Source organism: Nomascus leucogenys, chromosome 14, assembly GCF_006542625.1.
Source record: "Nomascus leucogenys isolate Asia chromosome 14, Asia_NLE_v1, whole genome shotgun sequence".
Lineage (NCBI taxonomy): Eukaryota > Metazoa > Chordata > Mammalia > Primates > Hylobatidae > Nomascus > Nomascus leucogenys.
Window position 1 is genome coordinate 51,994,409 of NC_044394.1, and position 17,306 is coordinate 52,011,714.

General features: G+C 41.3%; 1 long non-coding RNA gene across 1 annotated transcript in view; it reads left to right on the forward strand.

The window, feature by feature from the left end:
• LOC100593508 overlaps positions 1–11,140 on the forward strand; it is a 45,274-nt gene extending 34,134 nt beyond the window's left edge. Inside the window, exons 5-7 of the long non-coding RNA XR_004033297.1 lie at positions 176–296; positions 5,464–7,643; positions 10,952–11,140. This is a non-coding gene — a long non-coding RNA (uncharacterized LOC100593508). The remainder of the gene's footprint in view (positions 1–175; positions 297–5,463; positions 7,644–10,951) is intronic.
• Positions 11,141–17,306: the final 6,166 nt, after the last annotated feature.

Sequence of the window (17,306 nt, forward strand, 5' to 3'; positions counted from 1 at the left end):
TAGTGTAGACTGTGTTAATGTGTAGACAACTGAAAGAAGTGGCATATTTGGGAAGCTTTGGGATGTCCATGGTGAAAAGTGTCTATGAACAAGGGGTGAGAGAGATGGAGGGAAGAGGGGCAGAGGATGAAATTTCATCAACATTGCATTGTATTTCTTCCATTTGTCCTTTCAGATCAACTTCTGTTCACCCACCTTGTCCTGGGAGGGACATCAATGGGTTTCCATGTCCTTTGGCTTCTGGTTGAGTTCACTCAGTGGAGAACCCTGGCAAGAGGCAGGAAAAGGGGAGGAAGGTAAGATGGGGGTATTTTCTCAGTGGCTTCCTACATGAGAAGTCATTCTGGGTTGGCTGTTTCACCCAAGTGAAGATCATTGACTCTCTAAAGCTGGCCAACTCAACTTGTCCTTTTACTAATTGGATCAAGTAATTGCTGCCTCTGTTTGTCCTTTTGAGTCCAAAAATGGCAAGCCCCAGTTTACGGCATTGTCTTTTGTGATTTCCCTATACCACACCTCTGTAAATAAACCTTTCTTAAATCATCCCTTTTTGAATGTGCCATCTGCTTCCTGTTGTGACTCTGAGCTATATAAATATGATGTGAAAAACCTAGAACACGACGTAGAACAAAGAGTGCCTGCAAGAATCTTTTTTCCCCCTTATTTTATTTTATTCTTCCCATATTTACCAGTGAGATAGCTTCATATTACCCCTGAGATCTGAAACTATAAAACATAAAACATAAAGTGTTTCTTTATATTTCATTTTATTTTTTGTTTATTTAATTTTTACATTTTATTTTATTTTAGGCTTTACGATACATGTGTAGAATGTGCAGGTTCGTTACATAGGTGAATGTGTGGCATGGTGGTTTGCTGCACCTATTAACCCATCACCTAGGTATTAAGCCCTGCATGCATTAGCTATTAGTCCTGATGCTCTCCTTCCCCCCGCACCCTCTGGCAGGCCCCTGGTGTATGTTGTTCCACTCCCTGTGTCCGTGTATTCTCATTGTTCAGCTCCCACTTATTAGTGAGAACATGCAGTATTTGATTTTCTGTTCCTGTGTCAGTTTACTGAGGATACTGGCTTCCAGCTTCATCCATGTCTCTGTATAGGACATCATCTCATTCCTTTTTATGGCTGCATAGTATTCCATGGTGTATATGTATCACATTTTCTTTATCCAGTCTATCATTGTGGGCATTTGGGTTCATCCCAAGTATTTAATAAGGATGTGGTCTTACCGGATTTATGTTAGAAGGAAAGCATTTGTTTGGAATGAATAGAATAAATCTTTTGGGAAAATAGAAAAAAAGATTATTTAAAAATCATGTGAATATTTAGGTCGAAGAGTTGTCCATGAATCCTTAGCTCAGTGTCCATAGATCCCTACAAACAAGATCTATGAATAGAATTCTTGGAATCCTTAAGTCAGGATAGGAAAAAATTACATCTTTATTTTTTCTAACCTCTATTTGAAATGTAGTATTTCTTTCCATTACAAGTGTATGTGACAAGACACAATAGTATTGGTCATAACTAAGGCTTTATCACCAACAAAAATCATAGGTATATTTATATCACACTGCTATGTTGTAAAAATCTCAAGATATCATCTGTACTCTTCACTGCTTCTAAATTATGGTAGTTAGTAGACCCACCTTCAGGTCTTGTTATTGGAGGCGTTAATAAGGAAGCATATATGTTATGTTTCACAATTTTATTTTCTAAATATTTTTAGATTGCAGCTGCATTGCCATATAATTTATTTTATAATTCGGTGTGTTTCAAGTTATGCATTTACACATATAATTCTAAAAAGAAGTCCATAGACTTCACCAAATTTCCAAAAGAGTTCACAGTAAACAAATTATTAAAAATCTCTGTTAATTCATAGATACTCATTCCAGAAAATACAGCAATGGCTGCATATCAGGAATATCTTTCTCTAGAAAAAAAATATCCTAAGTTACTAGATATTCTGGGTAGTTTCTGTATGTGGAGTTTCTGGGGTAAATCCTTTCAGTTCAATATGGTGACTATGTGCTGTGTCATCTCAAATATTTGACCTTATTCTGTTTTTCTTCTCCAGGTCATTGTATGTTTTGTAACTGGATTTCCTATTTGGTATTTGTCTCCCAAATTTTAAGAGCAAAACTTGTCATCTATCGCCTTATTTTAATTCTCACTATGTAAACTTGTAAGAAATAACTCACAACTTGGTGTCTCATAACTCACTTCTGAAATATCCAATGAAAAACTGCCAAGTTATTCACTGTTGTTTATTTTGGTCCTAGTACACTGTCCATGCCCTGGTTGAGTATCTCGCCAAATTTCCTCCAATTTATTGCAAAACCAATTGGCAGAACAATGAGGAAACCTGTCTGGGGCCAATTTCAGCAATTGATGGTGCCGCCTTCTCTCCCCACCTCCACTTTCCACTAATCCATCAAGTTTCTTCCAGATCTAGCCATTCTTAATGGGAATATAACACCTTGGCATAGCTCCAAACATGAAAAAAAAAATATTCTTCCTGTCCTAACTCCACTGTTTCCCTCCCCTCTGCTTCTCGTCCTTTTCTCAAAACTGACACCCTCCAACAAGTACTTCTCCCAGCAGAGAGGATGACATACCTGGCATTGCAACATTTGAGAATGAACCTTATTTTGAAAATAGGTGATCATGCTCTTATCAATACAGGAAATGGGAGATTTAAACCTCTTCCCGTCAAGGTGTGAACCTTCCACAAGGCAGCAGCTCTGAAATATTTCCTGTGTGGTTGGCATAGGTGAAAAAACTGTTTTGCAGAGCCTACTGAGATCAAAACTAGGGAGTGTCTTTGCAGCCCGTTGTTAGTCAAAGTAGTTATGTATTGCTGATGGTGCTTTTCTAACATAGACCTTAAAGCTCTTTTACATGGACTGTCTTTTTGCTGCATTTTTAAGACAGAGCAAGAGGCTGAGATTATCTGCTCCCACTGTGGTTTCAAGACTAGAAACTCAAGGAGGTTGTAGGCTTGTCCAAATAACTTTGGACAAGTATACTTTGATACTTGTCCAATGTATACTTGATACTAGTATTTCACTAGTATCAAAACCATAGTGAAATATGTGAATTAAACTCTGCTGCCATTTTTTTAAAATTATACTTTAAGTTCTAGGGTACATGTGCACAACGTGCAGGTTTGTTACATATGTATACATGTGCCATGTTGGTGTGCTGCACCCATTAACTCGTCATTTACATTAGGCATATCTCCTAATGCTATCCCTCTCCCCTCCCCCCCTCCCCTCACCCCACAACAGGCCCCGGCGTGTGATGTTCCCCTTCCTGTCCAAGTGTTCTCATTGTTCATTTCCTACCTATGAGTGATAACATGCGGTGTTTGGTTTTTTATCCTTCTGATAGTTTGCTGAGAATGATGGTTTCCAGCTTCATCCATGTCCCTACAAAGGACATGAACTCATCCTTTTTATGGCTGCATAGTATTCCATGGTGTATATGTGCCACATTTTCTTAATCCAGTCTATCATTGATGGACATTTGGGTTGGTTCCAAGTCTTTGCTATTGTGAATAGTGCCTCAATAAACATACGTGTGCATGTGTCTTTATAGCAGCATGACTTATAATCCTTTAGGTATATACCCAGTAATGGGATGGCTGGGTCAAATGGTATTTCTAGTTCCAGATCCTTGAGGAATCACCACACTGTCTTCCACAATGGTTGAACTAGTTCACAGTCCCACCAACAGTGTAAAAGTGTTCCTATTTCTCCACATCCTCTTTAGCACCTGTTGTTTCCTAAGCATTATGTTGAGTTGATTTTCAGATTTCTCCCTTAGGTAACAACCAGAAAGAATTTTGGGATATTGTATTAGTTAAGGTGCATGCACGAATACAGAAAGCACATTAGGTGTTTCAACAGAGGGGATTTAATTTAGGAAGTTGGTTATATATATTTCAGCCTTTTTGGAAGGCTGAAGTAACGAAATGGGAACAATGAGATAACATAGAGATAGTAACTGCAGGAAGAAGCTACCCCTACCAGGGCTGGGGAATAAGGGAAAAGATTAGGTCTATTGCAACCTAAAGGATCAGAGGAAGGGCCTTGAGGAGTTGAAGCTCAGCCTCTGAGGGGGAGGCCCTATATGGCTGCTGATGGCATCTCAGGAGATTGAAGGAGGGATCTTATAGAGCTGGAATTCAAATATCTGAGGAAGGAGCAATACTGACTTCCTAGAGCTTGCACCTCTGAGAAAGCACTTTGAGGCTGACTCTAGGAGATGGGGGCTGTATAAAACTGCTGCTGTAAGGATGAAGTATTGCTGGTAGGTAGCACTGGCAGGAGCAGCAAGTAAAAAAAAGGGGGAAATGCATTCTGCCTTCTCCTGATTCCAATCTCCCTCTAGTGCCCCCTATTGCCAGAATCTATCTATTAGAAGCAACTAGCAAAGGAAAAACATGATTTGCAGAGACTCTTTTAGAGTCCCAGAGCAGGGTATTGGAGGTTTGGGAGCTGGGAGACAGTAGCTTACTACATCACACAGGTATGTAGGACATTTTTGGATTACCAGAGGATGTACTAGTCATCCATAGGATGTTTGGTATCAGGAAGAGGATGATTTAATATGAAGTCTACAGGTCATATATGTATGCCTAGAGCTGGCAGGTGAGTCACTGGGACTTGAGATCCTAGGCCTTCTCTCGTTTGCATAGTCCTCTTGCTTGGGGCAGAGAGAGTGGGGTTGGTGTAGGAAGAAAATTGCAGCATGCAGGGTTGTGGGTGGTGATCCCAGTGTCCCTTGTCCAGCCATACAGGTACTAGAAGCTTCAGAGCAGTTGGGCTGAGGCTACGATCAGGGATTAGGTGGGGAGGCACCTGGCAGAATATCTGAAGGACCACACCAGCATTTTCTTGTAGAGCAGTCAATGTATTGGTTTAGACAAACATTTGCACCCACTTAAGGCCCCAGTTTCTGGAATTATAAGGAGTAGAAAGAATCTTGGTTATAAAAATCTACAGATTAATGTGCTCATCGAATAATTATAGAACATCTAGTATATACTACCCATTGTGCTGGGACCAGGGAACATGAAGATGAATCAGGTAAAGATGAATCTGCCTTCAGAGGAGCTCAAACATTAACAGAAAATTATAGTCACTTTATTTCTGGCAGAATGGGAACAGAGTTGAGGGAGAGGCAACTTACTAGGCACATTAGGGACAGCTTCACCCAGGAGCATGAACTGAGTCCTGCTATCAGGAGGGATATTCAGTAGATAGCAAGAGTCAGGGGACAAGGGGCCATGGAACGATGAATCAACGTGAACACAGCCCAGAGGTGTAGCATAGACTGGTGCCCTTGAGAAAGTAGGAGGGACAGCAGGTAGAAGGTCAGGGTCTCCACTGAGGCAGCAGCTTCACCTGCCTTCTCTTTCCAAACATTCTATCAGGCAGCAGCCTGACCGGTTTGAATTTCACCTTCTGCTCACCTTGGATGAGAGTAGTAATCATCACGATCCCAGGGAACAGCCAAAGGAAGAGAAAAGGCAAAAGATTTGGACAAGACTCATGAAGACTAACAGCTCTTGGATAATTAAGAGAAGGCAGATGCGTGAACAGTTTTGATGCAATCATTGAAGGCAGGGCCCAGTGTCTGTGGCATCTGCCTTTTTCTGGAACCAATCCATATTTCCTTGTGGTTTTCTAAGGTGCAGAGAGGGCACATTGGGAACTTTGCTTGAGGTCTTTTTCACATCTTAGAGGGAGGGTCCCTCAGCATCTGCATTGGTGGAGTGTGATCCTCATGTCCCTCTGAATGAGCTGGACTTGAGGGAACCAGCCCCTTCCAGGAAGCCGTCCCATGACTGAAGCCTCAGCAGTAGCCTCTGTCAGTCCCTCCCCCACAGAACCTTTGGCTTCCATCTGACCAGCCTTGACACCCAGTGTCCAAACACCGATAAAATTGATTCCACTAAGCGTGGGAAAGTCCTGGAGCATCGATTGTTTCCTCCTCTGCACCCCCGATACCCTGGCATTAGTGCTCTCCCAGAATGTACCTTGCTTGTTTGATTGGAGGAGGTCAAAGCCCTGATGAAGAATGAGTGGAATTCCACAGGATTGGAGCAGTCTTGATAAATGACAGCAGGGGATGGTGTGGGGAGGGGAAAGGATCAGAGGAAGTGGGGATAACTGAATGGCTTAAAAAAAATCCACCTTTGCCTCCCCCTTTTCTACCAGTCTGTCTAGTGCTTTCAGAGTGAAAAAAAAAACCTTGCCTTTTTAAACATTTGGAGTTTCAAAAATGATCTATAGTGCATGTTTAGTTTCTTGAGTTAAAAATATTAAAAGAAAAAAATGTTTGAGGGCTTTACTGCTTTCCCGCAAAGAGCTAGAGCCACCCAAGCAGGATTGACTGTCATTGGTTTGAGGTTTCTGTTTGCTTTGAGGCTATTTTTTTCTTAGTGCTATCAACTAGATCAGCCCATTTTTAGCTGATAACCCTTTCCAATTTCGCTGTGAAATGAGGGACTGGTTGGGTGGTTTTTTATGTTCTTTCCAGCGTTGACTTTTATGGTCTTTGATTCCAAGGTACCTCATCGACTCTGAAGACAAGAGATAGGTAGGTTCTAACTCCAGATGAGCCGCTGCAAGATGGTACCAGGATGGGATACAGAGTCTTTGTACTATCTTTTATATGTTCTCAAACCCAGCCAGGGATCAGAGTGACAATATACCATGGGGAATCGTACAGATGTTTATGGTGATTCTGCTATGAGTCAACTGAGATGTCCCCTATGGAGATGATAACCCCATACTATAGGCAGTTAGACAAAGATGTAGATGTCTTGATTACAAATGCTACCCGGATCTCCTAACTAGGACCACACATGCGGAGAACCCAGTGGCTTTTGGACTTATCAGCCAATGGTCTTCTTGTGAAGGTCCCTCCTAGTCATGGGAATTGTCTTTTTATTGTTTAAGCTTTTGCATAGACCTGGAAGAGGCATCCATTGCTGTTACCCCTGAGTTTATAATCATGCTGCAAGTCCAGTGGGGAACTTTGGCACAAAGCATTGAATGAGACGGGACTGCACTTATGTAGCCTGCATTTCTTGAGAATAAAGATTTCTGTTCATTTAGTGCAGTGGTTCTCATCTGGGGGAAAACCAGTGAGTAGAGGCCAGGGATGCCGCTAAAATCCTTACACTGTGCAGGAAAGCTGTCAGCCCTTTGCCCCACAACAAGGGATTTACTAGTTCCAAAAGTCAGTAGTGCTGTGGTTGAGAAAACCTGTTTAGCACCGGTAGGTTCCAGAGAGCTCGGATGGTGGTGGTCATTGTGCTAAGTTTCAAATTCAGTATTTAGATTTGGTTTTTAGCTTATAGGCAACAAATTGGCTGACTATGGTGTAAAAAGGAAGCACCTCCTTTATCAAGATTGTCTTCAAAAGATGTCTGCCTCCTCTTCTGGTGGGTCCTGTGTCCATTCACAGTGTGAGAAATGGAAAGGAGGTCACTAAGAGACTTGCAATGGATGTAATAACTGGATGCAGAAACTCTGGATCGGAAGGGAATGTTCATGACTATTTCATCCCTCCTGCTACCTTGGAGCACCAAACGCGGGAGCCACCCAGGGTGAGACTGAGGATTATGCAGTTTTCAACATCTCTTCCCATAGACTACTTCTCCTTCCATCATTTGCAGATTTTTTGGTGCCTTTTTTCTTCTGGAGACTCTCCCCTTTTCTCTGAGCAGTGTTCTGGCTATTTCAGATCTCTGCATCTATGGAGGAACACATGCTAATTTGTTGTTGTATGGCCAAATGTCAGCAACTCATTGCATGTTACCACTAGCAACTCTATTAGCCTTTTTAAGTGGGGTTCTTGAAAAAAAATAATGCCTAGTTCAATTTTCCAGTGGTGAAACCTTAGGTATCATAATACTTTAAGGAAGAAAACACTTTTGGTTGCAGGTCTCTTTTCCTGTTTTTCAAATGGTTGTGTGTAGGCAATCATTTACTCTTAATATCTACCTTATCCATGGTAATATTCCAAGCAAGATATTGTATACTCTTCCTTGGAAACACACTTGAGAATTTAACAAGATAGAGTCCTCTAGATAACATAGCCCTACTTGCCTAAATCTAAACTCTTGAATATAATGAAAAGTCTCCCATCTGGACTATCTTGGAATAGTCATGATTTATAGCTGCTAAACTCCAAATCAGTTAGGTCTCTTGGCGTTAAATATGATTTGCCTTCCTGTTTGTCTCATTAGCACTTTTCAGCCCTCTCTGTCTTAGAGTCCCAGGCCATTGATAAGGGCACAGGTGGGCTGTAGGGTTAAGCAGAAGGAAAGAAGCCACCCCCTGCCTGCCACACTCAGTGATGGACCACTGGGTCCTACCCAATCTATTTTAATCTCCCAAGGCCTTTTATGACCTTGCTTTAGAGAAAGAAAACCACCCTTCAAAGGCCTCGCTCTGTCAATTTCCCCCACCATATGTTCTTATTAAAATGTTTATGACACTCTTTATCTTAGGCTTATTATCTTAGGATTGGTATTGATTAATAAAACATGCTACAAACTACAACTTACTATGTAGATTTTAAAAAGTGGGAATAACAATAACACATACATGATTTTAATCATTTTCTAAGCAAATGTTTCTAGTTGCAAAGTAGTCTCAATAGCAATGGAGAACATTAGGGCATATTATTTTCAAACTAGAAACACATTGAATATATATTTTTTGGGGTCATACGCCTCATGATGTTGTTTTTTTATGAGACTAGATAAAGTATATTGCAAGGCTGATAGCAGCAGAGCATTTATTGACATATTTTAGGTGTTTTCCAATTGACTTTAGTTTGTCATTGTTTGACAAATATAGCCCTGTCAATTCCTTTGATGATGGTGTTTTAGCAAAGTACTGTATGTTCAGATATTAACATTAACAGCATATGGTAAATAAGCTATTTATATTAAAGATTTTCATTGTCTTATTATAAAAGTAGTTATGCTCATTGTAAAATTTTGGAAAGCATAGAAAAGAGTAAGGAAGAAAATAAATATAATTCATGATCCCACCACCCATTTATAACACTAATTTTTTAATAAACATGTGGATACATTGAGATACAGCTATACTGCATACATACACACATATAAACAAGTAAAACATATAATTATTTTGGTAATTCTATTGCATAACCAATTTTATATACTTCTACTACCATTATACTATGAACATTGCCTATCAGGACAGAATTCTTTATAAACAGTTTTAAAGGCTCTGTGGTAAAACATTATGAGGGTGCAGCATAATGTTTACTCACTCTTAGCAGTATACAAGAAGGCTGTTTTTAATTTTTCATTATGATTAACGATGCCATAATAAGCAGCATTGTCTCAATCTCATAGATTTTGTGAGAGGTAAATGAGATGGTTCATGTGAAGTTCCTAATATAACAGTGATAGATGTTCAAAATGCCTTCCTCTCCAGCTTTCTTCCTCTCCCTCCACCTACAGTTTTCCTTTTCTATCTTTAATGCATTTTTTTCCTTAAAAATAAGACCCAAGAATTATAGCTACTTGGTTAACGTATATACACTTTTTTTTTGTTTGTAGTAATTTTTGCTTCCCCATCCAATGCAGTTATGTGGATCTAGTTCTTGATTGGCTTGAGATGCCTTGTTAACCTCTGTCCCAGTCTCAGTTCCATGTTAAAATATAGAAGGGTGGGAAGGAAGGTGTGCTCTGAAGTCAGTTATCACAGGTGGGAGGGTCTGTGAGTACATTTCCAGGTCCTTGCTGTCTTCCAGCCTTATCCAGCTGAAACCATCAGCCCATTTGGTTCCTGGACATACCCAGATAGAATGGTGATGCTTTAAGAGTTCCATCTGCACTAGGGGTCTAGAATTTGATTTGTTGTGGAAGGTAAGATCCAAACACCTTCTTGTCCACAAAACCCATTGAATTCTACCATATTTATTCCATTCATAAGATTGGATCCTTTCTCCCATTTCTGATTTGTATATAGTTTACCTCCTTCTTGCAATTGCAACCCTGTCCTAAACACTAGTCTGTTTGGCTGGGCTTCAAGCTTCTGTCTGATTCCTGCCGACTCCTTACCCCTGGGGAAATGCAGTCTGTTTCCAACTGGACAGGCCATGTGGAAACATATTGCTATCACTCTGTCAGGTGTACTTAGACATTTTTGCTCTCCTCTTTCACCTTCAAGAACTAAATGATTTCTTTCAGCATTTATAGAATTCCAGATCAAGGCTAAATTTCCCATTCCTCTTAGGAGTGTAGACCATCTCTCTTCTCAAAGCACTGACCCTGGGGCTGATCAGACAATCAGTTTTGAGCCCATCCATCCCAGAATCCTTCCTTCTTCATGGCATTGGCAAATGCCACCAACTTCTCAGTCTGCTCACGGTCAAGCCAGCTCATGAAAGGACACCCTCTGGTGTGCTTCTGGCTGTTTCAGGACCACAAGGAGAAGCAGCAGCTGGCAAGAAACATGTTGCTAAATAGACCTGGCTTCTATGAGAATCCCAGAGTTAAGCATTCCCACCCCTTTGGGCCACCTTTCACATTTGATTGATTTTTTTTCGATTGATTGTTTGCCTGACCTGATCAGAGAGTTTGGACAGGAGTTTCTGTTGACACTTTATTTCACTTTGGGTAAAGTTTAAACATGACTTATCACAACCCTGACACATCTGGAAGGCCATATTTTGCCCCCCTCCTGTTGTCTACCTCTTTCAATGATGAGAATATAGGGCATAAAGCCCTTTTTTATACGAGGAGAAAGTTCATTGCCTTGGGTCCTTTTAGAGATTAGTCTTAGGACATCTAGGTTATAATTACTGCTAGATGATCCTTCTCTTTTTTCCTATTGTTAAAAACCTTCATACTTGTTTTATTTCCCACAGGTGAAAACCTTCCATTTCTTGGAGAAGTGCCACTGTGGGGTTGCAAGTCCCAGGATCAAGATTTCGATGTGTCTCTTTTCCCATAAAGTGGCTGAAATCTGAAGCTGAATCTGCAAGTGTCATGGAGTCATTGAATCTCACAGTCTCAACTGATAAAAGTAATTACAGGTCCTCTGGTTCAACCTTCTATTTGATGTGGAAATCCTTTCTACAGTAACTCTGTGTGGGAATCACAGTTCACTTAGGGGCTTAGTCTCATAGTCAAAATGTCTTCTTCCTAAGTGGGAAATTACTTCCAGCTTCTATTCACTCAGTAGTTGTTTAATACTCTCTCTCTCTCTCTCTCTCTTTCTATATATATATATATATATATACACACACACGTATATATACATATATATGTATATAGATACGCATATATAGATATATGTGTATATATATCTATATGGGTATCTATATATATATATACACATAGAGAGAGAGAGAAAGAGAGAGAGAGACAGTATATCTCCATCTAAAAGCAGAAGCATAAAACATTATACCTTTAACACCAAGATCCAGTTAGGTGTGAGCCCCACAGGCATGCTGCTGGGCCCATGGGACCTCAAGTTTAGTAAATTCCAGAATTTGCCTTTAATAAGTTCAGAGTCTAAATATCTAAATACATATTTTAAAAGATGTCTGAAACAAGTTTCCTACTAAAAAGTGACTTATAGTCTAGAAGGCAAGGAATGACAGTCACTCATACTTTCTTTCATGTGGTAATCATAATGGTAATAAGAATGATAACTTACATGCATTGAATGCTTTCTCTGTGCAGGTACAGTTTTAAGTGCTTGACATGAATTAACTCGTTTAGTCATCATAATAATACTGCAAGGTAGGAAAGCACTTTCATTAACTTACCCATTTCACAGAGGAGAAAACCGAGGCACAGCTGCTCAAGATTATACAACTAAGAATAAGAGGATCCAGGATTCAAAATAAAGCATTTTGCCTCCTGAGTCTGTAAACTGTACTGGTATGCTATTTAATCTCTTGCAAACAACTAAGATGTTTGGTAGAAAGAGAGAAATGCCATGAGAGAGAAAGGGCAGACTCTTGTGCTTGGAAAAGATGGCCTGTTTTGATGCATTTGTAAATGATTTATCCCTGGTGTCGGCTTCTCTCGGGCATGTTTCCGGGTATGAGGGAGAAAGGAGTCACTGGCTTAATCTGTTGGTTACCAACTGTAATTTACAGCAGCCTGGTTCACACTCAGCTGGAACTTGGTGTTAAAATGATAATATTTTATGCTTTCGCTTTTAGTCGGTGACAATAAAAAATCAATGGATTATAATTACAGGACCTTGAAGTTTAGTGTTGCCCCAGACTATAATGAAAATCCATTTATGGTATGACAACCACAGATTAGCAATTTATCTCTCCTGAAATAGCAAGGCAGTTTATTGTGTTGCTGGTTTGCTACCACTTGCAGAAGGGACCAGATAATGTGCCAGGTTGCCTTGTGAGTAATAGCCTGGTTTTATTATACAGGATAAATCAATCACATAGCTTCTTGCGTTGGCTTAATGAGGTTAGATTAGCATGCACAGAGCTTGGGAAATAGTTGTTGGTCAACAGCCTCCAAGTGCTGACAGAGGACCCTCAATGGGCTGAATCTGGAGTGAATACTCAGCAGTTTGCTTTGCAGGTGGGCGATAAGAATCTGAGACTTGGTTTGGGAGTTGGTTTTCAAGAGGGCAAGATTTCTTTCTTTTTCTTTCTTTCTTTCTTTTTCTTTTGAGATGGAGTCACCCAGGCTGGAGTGCAATGGTGTGATCTTGGCTCACTGCAACCTCTGCCTCCCGGGTTCAAGCAATTCTCCTGCCTCAGCCTCCTGAGTAGCTGGGATTACAGCCACCTGCCACCATGCCCGGCTAATTTTTTATATTTTTAGTAGAGATGGGGTTTCACTATGTTGGCCAGGCTGGTCTCAAACTCCTGACCTCATGATCCACCTGCCTCAGCCTCCCAAATTGCTGGGATTACAGGTGTGAGCTATGATGCCTGGCCAAGAGGGCAAGATTTCTAAAATACAGTTGAAACTGCAGACAACTTTTGTAGATGAGTAGATCAGTAATGAAACAAACAAAACTCCCAAACAATAACTTTTTTAAAAAAGAAATGGCAGTCTTTGTCATTTCCCTTTGGAATGATGGATTTATTTAGGACAGGACGTACATAGAAGGGGAATGGATTATAGAATATCACACTAGCTGAGGGCCCCAAAAGGAAAGCATCCTGACTCTATGGCTAACATTGGTTGGGGTGTGGGAGTTGTTTTGGCACAATGTCTAGTGACTCCCTGTCCTTCCAAGCTCCCTTATGTCACAAGTGCCACCTTTATTGCTTGAGCTAGGTTCATGGCAAGGGAAAGACATTATAGTTCTCCTCTGCCCTTTGTACCCTGGCTTTTCTGTAGATGTGTTAGAGCCTTCCTTTGAATATCTTTCAGACATTTGCCAATAAGAACAAGCTGAAAGTAATCAAGACTTTCTCCCTTGGGTGAGCCTTCCTCACTAAATATCTGTCATGAAGCTAATATCTTAATTTGCCCCCACTCTGTGTGTACAACTAATAAGAGTGCCATGCATTGGGCCAGGCACGGTGGCTCACGCCTGTAATCCCAGCACTTTGGGAGGCAAAGGTGGGCAGATCATGAGGTCAGGAGATCGAGACCATCCTGGCCAATACGGTGAAACCCCGTCTCTGCTAAAAATACAAAAAAATTAGCCGGGTATGGTGGCATATGCCTGTAGTCCCAGCTACTAGGGAGGCTGAGGCAGGAGAATGGCATGAACCTGGGAGACGGAGCTTGCAGTGAGCATGAGATTGCACCAGTGCATTCCAGCCTGGGTGACAGAGTGATACTCTGTCTCAAAAAAAAAAAAAAAAAAAAAAAAGTGCCACGCATTAAAAATTAACCAAAAGGAGTTGTACTGTGGGATCTGGAAGAGGGAAAAGTAGACTCAGAGAGAGGGTTCAGGTGAGGCCCAATATTGGCATTCTCTATTTCAGGGTCAGTCATGTCTTGCCTTTTGTAATGAAGCCATAATCCCTAAGGAAATTCTAGACAAGGCAGATTTGAAGACTTTTTGCCTCCATAATGCATTTCATGTTTCATTTTAAATTTCTACTTTGTCCTTTCCATTAAGAGACTTAGACTTATCAGAAAAAAACAAAGGTTTTAGTTCTCATATCTCAGAAGATAGAAATTTGTTGACATTGAAGCAGAAGGGGGATAACTAAGACATAAGAAGGCACGGTATAAAAGGGACCACGATGGTGTATCAGTGACCGTTGGTTGCATTAGGGTGTGGTAATAACCCTCAAACATTTTGTAACTTTTTCATGTCAAATAAAACACAGATACAGAAGCCCACACAAAACAAATATTTATCATATTAGAGAGCTAATATCCCTGTAACCAGCACTCGGGTTGGGAAATAGAGCATAGATAGTCACCCCAGAAATCCCTTCATAAGCTTTGTCCTTTCTCTTCCTTCAAAACTAGCTGTCTTCCTCACTCTTATGGCAATGACCCCACATCTTAATGGATTAAGACAATGAAAGTGTATTTCTTACACTCTGTGTCTATCACCAGAAGCTGAGGTGATAGCCTGCTTGTCATTGTCATCCATATTCTGGGACTCAGGCTGGAACTTTCTGGAATATTGCCAGGGAGCATGGCAGAGGGGCACAGTGCATTCTAGGGGAATGCACATTGGCTCAGCCTGGGTAATGAGTGATATACATTACCTCTGTTCACAACTCATTGCCCAGCACCAGTCACAAGGCCCCACCAAATACTAGAGCCCAAGAAATGTAGTCCTGTTGATATGGTTTTGCTGTGTCCCAACCCAAATCTCATCTTGAATTATAGCTCCCATAATTCTTATGTGTTGTGGGAGGGACCTGGTGGGAGGTGATTGGATCATGGGGGTGGTTTCCTCCATGTTGTTCTCATGATAGTGAGGGAGTTATGATCTGAATGGTTTATAAGTGGCAGGTTCTCCTGCTCTCGCTCTCCTACTGACATGTAAGACATGCCTTGCTCCTCCTTTGCCTCCCACCATGACTGTAAGTTTCCTGAGGCCTCTTCAGCTATGCAGAACTGTGAGTCAATTAAATCTCTTTTGTTTATAAATTACCCAGTCTCAGGTAGTATCTTCAAAGCAGTGTGAAAACAGACTAATACAAATGGTTTAGTACCATCCCTTTGGTACCGTCCTCATGACAGTGAGTGAATTCTCCTAAGATCTGGTTGTTTAAAAGTGTGTGCACCTTCCCCTCTGCCTTGATCCTGCTTTAACCATGTGAAGTACAAGCTCTTCCTTCTCCTTCCGCTATGATTGTAAGTTTCCTGAGGCCTCGAGCAGATGTCAGCCAGCATCATGCTTCCTCTACAGCCTGCAGAACCATGAGCAATTAAACCTCTTTTCCTTACAAATTACCCAGCCTCAGGTGTTTCTTTATAGCAATGCAAGAACAGGCTAATACAGGGTCCTTGAGATAATTAAATGAATTGATGTTTGATGCAGTTTGGCTGTGTCCTCACTCAAATCTCACCTTGAATTTTAGCTCCCATAATTCCCATGTGTTGTGGGAGGGACCCTGTGGGAGGTAATTGAATCATGGGGGTGGGTCTCTCCTGTGCTGATCTTGTGATAGTGAATAAGTCTTATGAGATCTGATGGTTTTATAAAGAGGAGTTCCCCTGCACAAGCTCTCTTGCCTGCTGCCTTTGCTCCACATTTGCCCTCTGCTGTGATTGTGAGGCCTCCCCAGCTATGTGGAACCGTGAGTCAATTAAACCTGTTTCCTTCATAAATTGTGCAATCTCGGGTATGTGTTTATTAATAGCGTGAGAACAGACCAATACAACGCTTTAAAGTCTTAGGGCATAGCCTGGCCATCACAATATTTACTGAGATGAAGAATGTTTAAACATTCCCTATTCAGGTAAGATATTCAAGATTGAAAGAGATTCCCCCTGACCACTGTCTAAGATGGTGTGGGGGAAACAAGCAGGTGACTTTTGCAGTCTGCGTTTATGTACCCCATGTGTAAACACGAGGTAACAGAGTGATGGGCCATTCTTTGAAGCACCTTGGAGTCTTTCTATTTTCCACTCCATGGCCTATTAGTTTGAGGTGGGGGATGGGGGGAGGGAAGGAAAGACGAGACGTTCCCATTGCTAGATACCTCTGGGGTTTCTATTTTGTTGTTGTTATTGCTTCAGAATGTTGATCTTTCGCTCTTTTTTGGATGACAAGAAAGTGATTCATGTTCAAGGGGTGGGGTCCCATCCTCTGTTTCACTGACAGTGAAACTGTCAAAAAACCCATCCTTATAAACACCAACCTGGCAAATGAGACCAAGCCTCCATATGGAAAATCAAAGTAAGGGATTTGGCAGGGAGTTGTAAAGATGGTTTTAATCAGAGGCAGAGACAGCCCATGGATATTGAGGTGAGGGTTTGGGGGCTGTCTGCACCATCGTGCCAAGAAGGCTGGGAGCTTGGGCCAGTGAGTTTTCATTCTTGGGAGAAGGCAGGCCCTACTTATGGTGGAAGCCAGATCATGGCAGGTCTCTCGTTTAAATTCGGCTCATTGGAGGGTCCTCCAAGCTAATTGGGAAGGAGCCAGCTGTATTTTCTTTCCTGCTTAATAACAAGGGGGAATTGCTTACAGCTCTGGACTTTATTAGGGGGGAATTTGACATTGTTTTGTTGGACAGAGGCTCCATCCAGGGAGCTAATCTCTCACACCTGTTGGGCTTTGTTAAGGAGCCAAGGGGCCCTGGCTTGTTTGCTATTGGTTATTGCAGAGACTGATAAAAAGGGAAGTAACAGACCAGAGAAAGGATGCGGATTTTCCTCCTCAATCTTAACTCTAAAAATCTAGACCTAAAGATGATACAGGTGCGAGTGACAGAGTTAGTAAGTCCAATATCAGTGTATGAATTAGGTCCATTCAAAAACGCCAGTGCCCAGGTGTATTGGCACGTGTCTGTAGTCCCAGGTACTCAGGAGGCTGAGGTGGGAGGATCCCTTAGGCCCAGGAATTCGAGGCTGCAGTGAGTTAAGATCCCGTTACTGCACTCCAGCCTGGGTGAAAAAGATCCCATCTCTAAAAAGAAAAAACAAACCTCCAAAATATCCACAAGCCCCCCTCCCACAAAAACGCCAATGCTCTAAATACTTACAAAGTATCTGTCATTTGCAAGGCATGGTCCTGGGCCAGTAACTTGTGAGTTAAGCAGAGCTCCTACCCTTCGGGGAGTTATATGTTAGTCATCCCAAGAAAACATT